We start from the raw sequence: 12780 nt of genomic DNA on the forward strand, positions 1-12780 counted from the left end.
TTTATTTTGATGTTTTTGGTATATGTACTAATACTATATGTTGGAGTCGTAATGTTGAGTTATATGTAGTGCTTCTGGAACTTGGAAGCTGGAAGCTGTTCCGTAGTAGGGCAGAGGAAGGTGTATATGCTGCTCTCGGGAAAGGCGGGATTGTAAGGAATTACGTGTGACAATTGAAGTTGCGCGTTCACATTGTCTGGGTTCGGAATCAGTGACATTGTATGTTACTATTTAGACATTTCTGGTATATAAGGAGTGTGTATCGTAGTGAAGGTTATCTGTGAAACTCTGGTTTTAAGTCCCAGGGATCCGTAAGGATTGCCGTTAAAGCTTATTGCGGGAAGAGTAATAGGTATTCTCTGAGCTTGTTTGCAGAACTGGGCGGAGGTAAGCTGCTTAGTTGTTGTGAGTTATAATTCTGTACAGAGGCAGATTGTACGCTGTTCTCAAGAAGCAGGATTTTGTGTGTATGTACTATATTTTTCTCGTATGAATGTGCGTGAATGCATATACATTTATTGATTGTAAGACTCTTTGGATACGTCCTAAGAGGAAACAGTTATGAGATGTATGTAAAATTGTTGACTCTTGAGAAATAGACTCTCTTTTTTTTTACTTTTCTGTGGTTAGCGAAGCAGACAATGGAGATGTTTTCATGTTGTAACTAATAGATTTTGTAGAAATTTTGACACACGAAGTCTACTGAGAGTTTTTGTAAAGGAGGGGTAGACGAGTGACAGAGACAGGAGACAGAGACTGCAGCGGTTACTGACATCAGAAGGTTCGCGCACTGATTGGATAGTGACTCAGAATAGGGTTCGCGCTAAGATTGGTGCGTTAGTGTGAGTCGCGCAGGGATTGGAAGAACTGTTTAGTGATGTAGACGCTCCATACGGAAAGAGTAGAGAGTTTGGTAAGCGTTAAAATGTATTACCAAGAAGAGAAAAAGAAGAAAACCTTCTTTGGGAAGGTTAAGAAGTGGTTTAGCAAGGATAAAGAGGTTAAGACAAGAGAGGGTGAGTTGCTACCTCCAGCGAAAACACCTGCATCTTTCATGGTTGCGAAATATGGATTACATACCTGTATATGGTTGCAGAATTGGGTCAGGTATTCTAAAGAAGATGGTGTTTTAGCATTCCCAGAACATGGTTCATTTAATCTGGCCGTGTTGAGAAATTTACGAGAAAAGATGTTATGCTTAGATCCGAAGCCGAGACCTACACAGTTTGAGGCTTTAGTGGAATGGGAAGAGGAAGTTCATGACCGAGAAAAGCAGAGGTCTGGAGGGTACTACAGGTATATGTTTGGGAGGAGACATGATCGTGAGACACATCAGGATCGAATGAAAAGATGGCGAGATGCTACCATGTCAGAAGGATTATATCCTATGAGAACAGTTGAAGCTTCGGCTCCTTCAGAAGAAAGGGTTTCTGAGACAGATAGGAGAAGATATGGAGAGTTTGAAGATGAGGTCTTGAATGATATGATGTACAAGAGACCACCTCCATATAGATCAGAATCGGAAGAAAGTACACCAGTTGTTTCTCCGATAAGAGATACAGTTGAGAAAGAAAAAATGACACCTGAATCAAGAAATAATAGTTCTTTCAGAGAGGAAAATGCCAGAAATGCCAGACAATTAGCAAAGACGACAACAGAACTGACTGAGAAAATTAGAGAGTTAACGATGAATATGGAAGCTGTTACAGTGCCTGTTACTATAGGTCCAGTAATTCCTATGTTTGATGGACAGAGAGCAGGTGAAAATGGGCTGGTAGTTCCATATATTGCAAATAATTCAGCTGGTCCTTCAGGAGATTCAGGTAAAAGAACAGGGAGAAATGACCTGAGACAAACAAGACATGACACAGGTAGTGAATTCATGGATGTTAGTGATTCTAGTAGTTTAGGGATGCCAATTTTAGAACCGCAGAAAAAAATAGTTTCAGCGAGAAAAACTGCGGAAATAACAGTTGATGACCTAAATGACTGGATGAAGGTTCTTCAGAAAAAGGATAAAGATTCACAAGTTGTTGATGTGGTTAAATTACGTATAGAATTAGAAGAGCTTGTGACAGGAACGGTTCCGACAGAAATCCTGAAAAGTCATCATGATGGTGAATTATTGTTCATGTGCAAGAGCATAACATGGAGGGCAAGAAATACACATGATAGACTGAGAGCGATAGCAAATGAGCAAGGAGTTGACATTGATAAAGTAAAGGCTTTACAGAAAACGTACAGGATGGATTTCACAGAGAAGGACATAGAGAATTTGAATAATTCTGGTAGAACAGGACAGATTAAAGAAATGGTGGCATTATTGCGTAGATGGGGTGATGTGGAAAAGTGGAAGGATAGGTGGTATAAGAAAAGGGATGAATCTGAAGATAGAACAACTTACTCAGCATTTCCAGTGAGAGAAAAAGAGAAACCAGTGGAGCAGTTTCCCATGAGAGAAATACCTGGAGGAGGATATGTACATGTTCCATGGACCAGACAGGATATTTTATCATTTACGAATGATTTCCCTCGATTGAGAGAAAAGCCCGTCGAGTGGTATAGGCAGGTAGATAGGTTTGTGAAATTGTCAAAAGTGCTGTGGGTTGACCTGAATAGTCTGTTTGATATAATTGTTCCAGCAGACTTGTGGACTGAGTGTAAAATAGTTGTGAGTTGGCCTAGTGAGGAATATCCAAGAGATCCGAGAACAGGGGCACCAGATCCAGAAGTGATGAGGAAGTACGATCAGGTGATGGTATACCTGAAGAGTAAAGTTCCTCCAAAAGAGACAGACTGGGTTAAAATAGATCGAACACAACAGGAAGCAAAAGAATCAGTTCATGCTTTTTACGAAAGGCTGATATTGGCTTTTAAACAATTCAGTGGAGATGAACATCTGGGTGACAAAGATTTGAGTCATTTTGTATACAGATTTGTATATGGTCTTAGACCTGAAATTAGTGAGAGAATTCGTGAACACACAGTGGATTGGCAGAGTAAGAAAGTAGATGAGATTCTGAGACATGCAAAATATTTCAGTGATGAAATTGAAGCAAAACAGAGAAAGTTGAAAGAAAAAGCAATGCGGGCACAGGTGAAAGTTGCAGAAAGACAGGAAGCACAGTTGGTGGAACAGGCAAATAATCCAGGAAATAATACAGGAAATAGACCAAGATTTGCAGGTAAAGGAAGAGGAAGTCTTGAGGAAGCAAAGAAAAAGTTCCCGTGTCACAACTGTGGCCAACTGGGACATTGGAGGTCGGAATGTCCTAATCCACCATTAAATGAGGGTAAATCCTTAAATCAACAGGTGCAGAATGAAGGGAATAACCAGCAGCAACAGCAACAACAGCAGAAAGTTGTGAGACAGCAGCAGAGTCAAGAGCCAAAACCACCTTTACCGCAGAATAGAGGGGTACAAAAGTACAGTCAGGATTCGGGATTCTTCAATGATGAGCAGGTAAACAAACCAAGACGTACTAACAAGGTACAACAGTACTTGTTAAAGAGTGAAGGGAGTGAGTCTGAAGGTGATTATTGACGGTGCCGAGGAGAGGAAGAAGAGTGCATACTTTGTGCAACTCTAGAAATAGACCAGGCAGGACCATTTGTGGATGGGAAAATTAATGAAGAGGGTGTTACTTTTTTAGTAGACACAGGTGCGACAAGATCAACTGTCAGGTCAATAGATGTTAGAAATCTTCCTCTCTCGGATGAAGCAATCCAAGTAGTTGGTGTAGCTAATACACAAATCAGAACACGTCTTACTGAACCAGTGAAAGTACAGATAGGGAAATTTTCAGACATGCACAGATTTATTGTCTGTGACACAAGCCCAGTGAACCTGTTAGGTAGGGATTTATTATGCAAGATGAACTGCACAATTTTCTGTACACCAGATGGAATAGCTTTTGAGACACCAGATGATGATGTTTTCTACCGAATGACTTTAGAAAATAGAGAAAGTGAATTAATTGGTACATTTCCAGTGTTCAATCCGGAGGATCTGCCTCAAGTGCTGAGAGACACAGTGAAAAGAGCAGTTTGGGATTTTACAGGAGAGGATGTGGGATTGATGAATAATGTAGATCCAGTGAAAATTGCAGTGAAAGAGGGAATTGCATATCCTAACATTCCTCAGTACAAAATGACACCAGAGATAATTGAAGGGATAACTCCTATAATTGAGAAAATGATTCAGCAAGGAGTCCTAAGAGAACTATTGAGTAGCCCGTGTAATTCGCCGATAATGGGGCTGAAAAAGCCTAATGGCAAGTTCAGGATCGTGCAGGACCTGAGAAAGGTTAATCAGATTGTGGTGGCATGTTGTCCCATCGTGCCGAATCCATCGGTGATTCTGTATCAAATTCCACATGATGCTGAGTGGTATACAGTGATTGATTTGTGTCATGCATTCTTTTCAATTCCATTGCATCATGACAGCCAGCCAATTTTTGCATTTAGGTTTGGCCAGCGCATTTTAGCATGGTGTCGTATCCCACAGGGGTATACGGAGAGTCCTTCGATATTCAATCAGTTATTGAAAAGATCGTTGGAAAGTCTGATCATGCCTGAAAGCTCAGTGCTAGTGCAATACATTGATGACCTACTTGTGGCATCAAAGACACGTGAAGCTTGTGAAGTGGATACCATAGCTTTACTGAATCATCTGGCAGATGGAGGGTTAAAGGTATCCCCAGCCAAATTACAGTTTTGCAAGAAAGAGGTGCATTATCTTGGACATAATATTGAGAAGGGTCTGAGAAAAGTGACTACTGACAGGATCAAAATAATCAGAGAAATGAAAGCTCCAAAAACCCAGAGAGAAGTGAGAATGTTCCTGGGTATGGTGGGATATTGTCGTCAGTGGATAATTAATTTTTCCCTGATAGCAAAGCCATTGATTAAATTGACAAAAAGTGACATGACAGATCCATTGGATCTAGATGCAGAACAATTGGCAGCATTTGAAGAGCTCAAAACAAAAATGTGTGTAGCTCCAGCTCTGGGTATGCCAGACTATGAAAAAGAATTTGAACTGTACTGCAGTGAGAGAAATGGATGTGCACTTTCAGTGTTAATCCAGAAACATGGACAATTGAGAAGGCCTATTGCGTACTTCTCATCGACACTTGACCCCGTAGCTGTGGGTTTACCAGGTTGTCTAAAATCTGTGGCTGCAACATGCAGAAGCCTGGAACAGAGTGAGGGGATCATAATGGGGTATCCTGTAAGGGTATTCGTACCTCACAATGTGGCGATTCTTTTGACAAGAAGCAGAACTCAGCATATGTCAAATAGTCGGTTGACTAAGTATGAGAAAGTGATTTTGGGAGCATCAAATGTGACTCTTGAAAGATGTACGAATGTGAATCCAGCGACACTTTTGCCGGATATTGAGAATGTGGGTATAAAGATGGAAGATGATCATGATTGTTTGGATGTGCTTGAGTACTGTACGAAACCAAGACCAGATATCAAGGATGTTCCCTTGCCTGAGAATGATCATGTGTTGTTTGTGGATGGATCATGCCTGAGAAATGATAATGGTGTGCTATGTGCAGCATATGCAGTGTGCAAAGTTTCAGAGGTTATGGAAGCATCACCATTGAAAGGAGCAAAATCTGCGCAAGTTGCTGAATTAGTGGCATTGACAAGAGCTTGTGAGATTGGGAAAGATTTGAGAACAACTGTGTTGACTGATAGTCAGTATGGATTTGGAGTGGTGCATGATTTTGGCCAACTGTGGCTACAAAGAGGTTTCTTGACATCGAGTGGAACTCCGATAAAGAATGCTGAGCTGATTGGGAAATTGCTTGAGGCGATACAGCTGCCTAAGGAGTTAGCAGTTGTAAAATGTGCAGCACATGTTACAGGAGAAGATTTTATCACTGTTGGCAACAGGTATGCTAACGATGTGGCACAGTATTGCGCGAAATTAAATCAATCAATTAATAGGGAAAGAGAAAAGAAAGAAATGTCTTTCCCTTCTGTGATGTTTACTAATGTCCTAGAAACGTGGGATGAAGTGAAACAGTTACAAGATGAGGCAGGAGAAGAAGAGAAACGAGATTGGGTTAAGGCAGGATGTGCTCCAAGAGAAACAGACCATGTTTGGGTCTACAGAGATGGCAGACCAGTGATGCCAAACTCAATTTTGTCGTCAATGGCAAGGATGTATCATGGCCAGGGACATCTGGGAAGAGACGCGATGATTAGGTCATTTAAACAGACCTGGTACAATGCAAAGTTTAGGACAATTGCGGAAAGCATCTGTCAAAGGTGTTTAATTTGTCAGCAGTTTAACACTGGGAAAAAGACAGTGGTGAGTTTAGGGACAATTGGCAGAGAAGGAGGTCCTTTCACAAGGATGCAAATTGATTTCATTGAAATGCCCCAAGTGAACAGACTGAGGTATGTCCTAGTGGTAGTCTGTTTGTTTTCTAGGTGGGTAGAAGCTTACCCGACAAGGAGGAATGATGGATTAACAGTGGCAAAATTACTGTTGAGGGAGTTGATTCCTAGGTTTGGGTTTCCAGTTACAGTTGAATCTGATAGAGGTAGACACTTTCAAAATGAACTCATTGGTTTAATTTGTGAAGCATTAAAAATACAGCAGAAGCTACATTGTGCATACCGACCAGAGGCTTCTGGTGTGGTTGAGCAGATTAATGGCACAATCAAAAACAGAATTGGAAAAATGTGCTTAGCCACTGGCATGAAATGGCCAGATGTTCTGCCTCTAGTCTTGATGACTATGAGATCTACTCCAGACAGAACTACAGGATTGAGTCCGCATGAAATCATTATGGGACGTGCAATGCGCCATGCATTCGTGCCTGTGAATAAGTTGATGACAATAACTGATGACATGATTTTGGATTACTGTAAAGGCCTGGCTGACGCAGTTCATTCTGTGTTTCACCAGGTTGGAGAAGAAGCTACCACACTTGAGAAGAAGCAAGCCCATGATCTGAGTCCAGGTGACTGGGTGAGGATTAAGGTGCACAGAAGAAGAAATTGCTTGATTCCAAGGTGGGGAAGGCCGAGACAAGTTATTCTGACTACAACGACTGCAGTAAAGTGTGCTGGAGTGAGACACTGGGTACATGCAAGTCATACTTTGAGAATTCCAAGTCCGAGAGAGGGAACTGGTGAAGAGTATTATGAAGAGTCAGATTCCAGTGATGGTGAAGATCCTGAAGATACAGAATCAGTGAGAAAAGAAGCAGAGAAAGCTTCAAGAGATTCACTGCGAGTATCAGAAGGAAGATCAGATTCTGATTCTGTGAAAGAGCCTGAAGTTTCGAGTAGCAGTGGAGGAAAAAGAAAAGAAAAGAGAAAACACATTGAGACTACTTCTGAATCAGAAGAGGAGGAGATTGAAGAGCCGCTTGAGATTATTCTTGAAGAAACAGGGTCAGAAGAAGATAGAGAGGGACAGATTGCGGAAGACCCCCGAGGAGGTGTAGGGAACATTGATGAGGAGCTAGGTAAAGGGACAAATAGACAGCAAGAAGATTGCGTGTCGGAGACCCGAGGAGGGACAGAAGTAGGGAAGTCTCAAATAGTGGTGAAAGAATCTGTGAAAGAAAAGAAAACTGCTAAGAAACGAAAGCAAAAGGCAATTGAAACAGAATCGGATGATGAGAATGAACAAACAGAAGGTCGAGTTCTGAGAAAGAGAACTTCGATTGGAGAAAGGAGTGTTAAGGAAAAGCCGAAAAAGGATGTGAAAGGAGATCGTTGGCCTAACAACAGAGTGAAATGACTGAGATACAGGATAATAAGAGCAAATACATCGGGAGCTGAACAAGTGAATGAGGTATCCAGTCAAACTTCAAAGGCTGAAGAAGAAGAATCAAAGAGAACAAGAGAACCAGTAGAAATAAAAAGAGTTAAAAGACCCAACCAAAAGTACAGATCACCGGAATGGTCTTATGTGACACTGTCTGAAGAAGGAAAAGAAGAAACAGTGACTCAAGATAATACGGAAGTGGTCTTGAGAGAAGTGGTTGAGGAAGATACTGGTGAAATTCTGAAAGTACTCTTGACTGACATTGGAGAAGAGTCAGATACTGAGGATTTGAATGTTGGAGATCTGATACAATTTGATGTTGAAGAAATTGGAGTGAAAAACAATGAGTATCCAAACTGAGTAAAAGAAGGATTCACTTGGACTGAGTGAACAGAAAGATCTTTGAAGAAGCTGAAGAGTTTGGAATAAACGTTGGAGATTTGAAGAGTTCTAATTTCAGTAGTGGAGTAGTAGAAGTTAAAGCAGAATGGCTAACATAGAGAATAATCAAAATAGATGTGCCTTCTTTAAAAGGTGGTGCAAGATGTGCTGCTGTTGTACTGGAATATTAATGCTTCTATGGGGTGTTTTAGTTTTATTAGTTACTTTTAAGGTTGAATTTGGGATGGACACAGAAAATATGACTAATATAGAGAAGAATTCACAAAAAGTAGTTCCAATTAGAAATAGTTACATACACAAAGATAGGTCAATTAACAATTTTTCTAGTAATGTTTTTTCTAAACTGTTATATGAATATGTGAAGACAATGGAAGTAAGGGATTGCTATGTCTGCATGCAGTTACCTGCATCCGTTTCAGAGGGTGTTACTTATCATCATTTACCAGCTACATATGGTATTTCTTGTAGTATTTTAAGTAGTGTTTTCTATTTGTTAGGGAAAATAGATTATAACATGTCTAACAGGGATAGTATTTTTGGGCACTTGCCAATGAACAAAGAGCTGAATCAAGCTAAAGAAGCTAACACTTTTGGTGAGATTTTTATTGAAGAAAAAGGACTAACATTAGATTACATTTTTAAGAATAATTTAACTTGCAGTTTGAAAGAAGAGGAGAAAGCTTTCCTGGATATGGTAGAGGAAAGGAGAGTGAACATGCATGAGAAAGGGGGAAAATATGAAGTGAGTGAGACAATTTGGGACATTGAGATGGGAAAAGAGTTGAGAAATGGGGCTAGTCCAACTTTGGCTCTAGATGCACCGCAGAAGGGTAAACTATGTATTACCAGAAGGAGATCCCAATATGATACGTATTTTGTGGGGACTAGTGAGTGCCATGATACATACTTCGTTGCGACTGGTTGGGGTTTCAGAGGTGGAGAAGATACTATTTTTCCAGGAGTGTACTATGTGTGTGGGAACAAGGCTTATTACAAGTTGCCTGATCATTGGTATGGCACATGTTATGTGGGTTTGGTTTTTCCTAAGATTTTTCATACAGATAAAATAAGTGATGTAGATGATATTAACCTATTAAAACGTTTTAAGAGAGAAACTTGGTCTGAAATTGTGGGTGATATTTTTGGGGTTTTGATTCCAGCAGTGGGAATTTCTTTAAATGCTTATGGAATTCGGAAATTGTCCACAGTGGTTGATCGTTTATCGACAAATACCGCAGGAGGATTTCTTTTGGTAAATACGGAGTTAAGTGCCGTACGTGCCATGTCTATGCAAAATCGACTTGCCCTTGATATTCTTTTGGCTAAGGAGGGTGGAGTTTGTGGAATTTTGAAAGTTCAACATTGTTGCACTTACATTCCTGATGAAAGTAAAGACCTGAAGGTCTATATCAAAAATATTACTGATTTGCATGAAGATTTAGTACCACTTGAAACTGGGAGTTTATGGACTAAACTAGCTAATAAGATGATAGCTGTTAAGGATTTTATTGCAAAAATAGGTAGTACTATTATAGGTAGAATATTGTTTCCCTTGTCTTGTATAATTGTTGCTTTGCTGATACTAAGATTAGTGTGTGTGTGTTGTAAAAACAGGAGAGGGAAAGAGAAATTGAAAAATGAAAAGAAAAATAAGAATTCGAAAAATTCGAAAAGAGAACCAGAAGAGATTGAATTAGAAGAATTGAGGGAGAGTGTTTATTTAGAGACTAAGAGAGATGATGAAAGAGTGACTGGTGTTTAATGTTGTGTAAGGGGGAAAGACATTTCTGATTTCTCCTAAAATGGGACTAAATTTTCACTAATTTTTTTTTTGGGTTTATTTGGTGATAAAATCACCAAAGGGGGGATTGCTGGAGCAGAGTTTTCTGTTAGAAAATTCTGGGGCTTTTGAAGCTCTGGCATGTCTATGCGTTTTAATAATTATTAATAATTAACAACTAATTATTAGTCTTGTGCAAGTGTGTTTCACTAATCAACCTGTTTGTCCTAACACAAGAGAAGGTTACACGAGGGTTAGCATGCGTGTGCTGTTTATGTATTCACAATAACGTGCAGGTTTTCATGTTTAAATGTTGCTGTGTGCTATTTATTTTGAGCACAAAACGCTGTCTGAATTAATGCTCTATATGTCGCAAAGCTAGATAAATGCATACACATAAGGGTGTTAGTGGGGTTAACACTGTTTAATCATTATGATGTAGTAATCTTTATTTTGTCTCTTTAATTAAAGATGATCTATTGTGGCCTATGGAGGCCTTCATGAAAATAACTGAGAATAATTTGAAGCCTGGCTGAGCTCTGGTACAGGCGAAATCTGTGATGTGACAAGGGAGACCCCTGCTGGAATTCGGTTACAGACAACTGACCGTAGTCCTTATATGGAAATTTCCGGGAGGACATCAGCAAGTTTGGAGGATCTCCAAAAGAAATGATTTGTCCTTGGTAAACAAAGAGCCTCAGAAAGAACTCTGTGCTAAAGCCGGTTTGCCGAGGGAAATGAACTTTAATAGTTTCTAATCTTTGGTTCCTGTTCGGAGGTTTGCGTATTATGACTTTTCCTAAGCGGAGATTTCAAGATGTTGCAAAGTTACATCCCTTCCTTCTCGTTCCGCTCAGTGCTACAATTTTACTTGTTGAATTCATGTGGGTTTTCATTGTATTTTGCATTATAAAATGTTAGCTTAGGGAGGGCTCTCCCCACACTTTCTTTTGTCGCCTTGCTGCGTGAACTTGCGTTGCTGAGGACTGATGCTGAGGACCTTATCCTGAAAAGACTTTTGAGAGACTGGTCCTGACCCGTTCTGACACTAGATAGAATAGGTAACTATGAGAAATGATTTATTCTGATTTACTCTGACTAATTTTAGATAAAGCAATATAACTTTTAAACATGGTGTTGGTTGTTTCTTTCCTTGTCATTTATTGAATTCTGTTTGATTATTGTTTATAGATTGTTTATATTATGTTAGGCAACCACTAAACTGGTCCTATCGCCTAGATACAGATGCAGGGTGCTTTAGGAGTTTTCTTCCCACAGGTTTGCTGCTGGTAGAGTATTGGAGCGTATGTTAGTGAAATGGGCCCTAGCGTATGATGAATGTATGTGCGTGTAACTGTGAAATTACTCTATCTGTGGTAGTGGGCATATTTCTGATACCCTGATCTGTAGCAACAGCCTGGTCAGAACTGCACATCAATAGCGCATTCAAGGAGTAAGTTGTTTTTCTGTTTGGTGGAATGATCCGCACGTGCATACATTCAATACATTCTAGAGCATTAGGAAACCAGGGCCACGATTTACTCAGCCCTTGCATTACATTTGCATCACACAAGGCAACGCAGGGGCTTCAGTGACATTTCCTAAGTATGTCATATTAGCGTTATTCGACAGTATTAGTCATCAAAGCACATCTACAAAACTTAAAAAACACATGACCGTTAGTTAATAATGCATTAGAATACACTCCGCTAAAAGAAGTATAAAATCCATTAAAAATCCATTAAAAACCTTGAAGTGATAGCAGTGGGCGTTTAGCACTTAAACGATTCTGAATAGTTGTGAAATGTGGAATATCTATTACCACTTATTCTACAGTATGTGTGGCACTTCATTTAACATGTAATCAAGTTCAGACGAACTATGAAATCAAACAAGATGTCAATCAAGGATCTGGTGGCATTTGGAAAAACCACGCATAAAAACATAACCTGCCCTCTACCCAACTGAGAAGATTTGAGATCTAATAGACCATGCCCAGCCTAAAAACTTTGCCAGAGCAATGGCAATGGGTATCGTTGTTTCTGAACGCAGAAGTCTAAGCGCCGTTGCGTTGCTTCTAGTTCCCAATGTTCTGCAAATAGGGGTCAGCCACATGCGACGTGGAGCCGCGTAGGCTGGGCATGCAAACAGTAGATGGGCTAGCGACTCAAGAGGTGCATGGCAGGCTGGACACGAAGCAGAGGCCTGCGCTTCCCATTTGGCCGCAAAAGACCTTACTGGCAGGGTACCCACTCTTAATTGGAAATAGAGCTTCCTGTCATATGGTTTGGTTATTATGTCCCAGTATGGTTCCAGGATTTGTAAAGTCTTCATATTCAGAAATTAACCAATTAATGATGAGGAATCACTGTTCCTGAAGATGTTATCTGTCACCCAGCTCCACTATCTTTCCTTTAGCAAATCTTTAGGTGGAAACGGGGTGCTTTCTGGATTTTCCCACAATGTAACCATTCCAATATTGGTAAGCATAATTCTCATTTCTTGCAACCATGTGACTTTTTGATGGCGGTCTACTCTGATTAAATCCTTCAGGCCATCAGCGTAAGCTCTTAGTTCCGGTGTTACTCTCATCCTCCGCCAATGTAGGAGGGGACGCAGTTTGGCTATATCGGCCAATGACTTCCTACCCAGATCATGGAGGAGAGGGCGAACTGGAGTACTTTGAGGGAGTTTAGTAATGTTCCGTAGGAACTTATTTTCCGCTATTGTGAGTTTGGAAACATTGTTGAAACCCCACAGTTCAGCCCCATATAGCACGAAATTGACAACTTTTGTG

The sequence above is a fragment of the Triturus cristatus genome, chromosome 8 (genome assembly GCF_964204655.1).
Source record: "Triturus cristatus chromosome 8, aTriCri1.1, whole genome shotgun sequence".
NCBI classification, from domain to species: domain Eukaryota; kingdom Metazoa; phylum Chordata; class Amphibia; order Caudata; family Salamandridae; genus Triturus; species Triturus cristatus.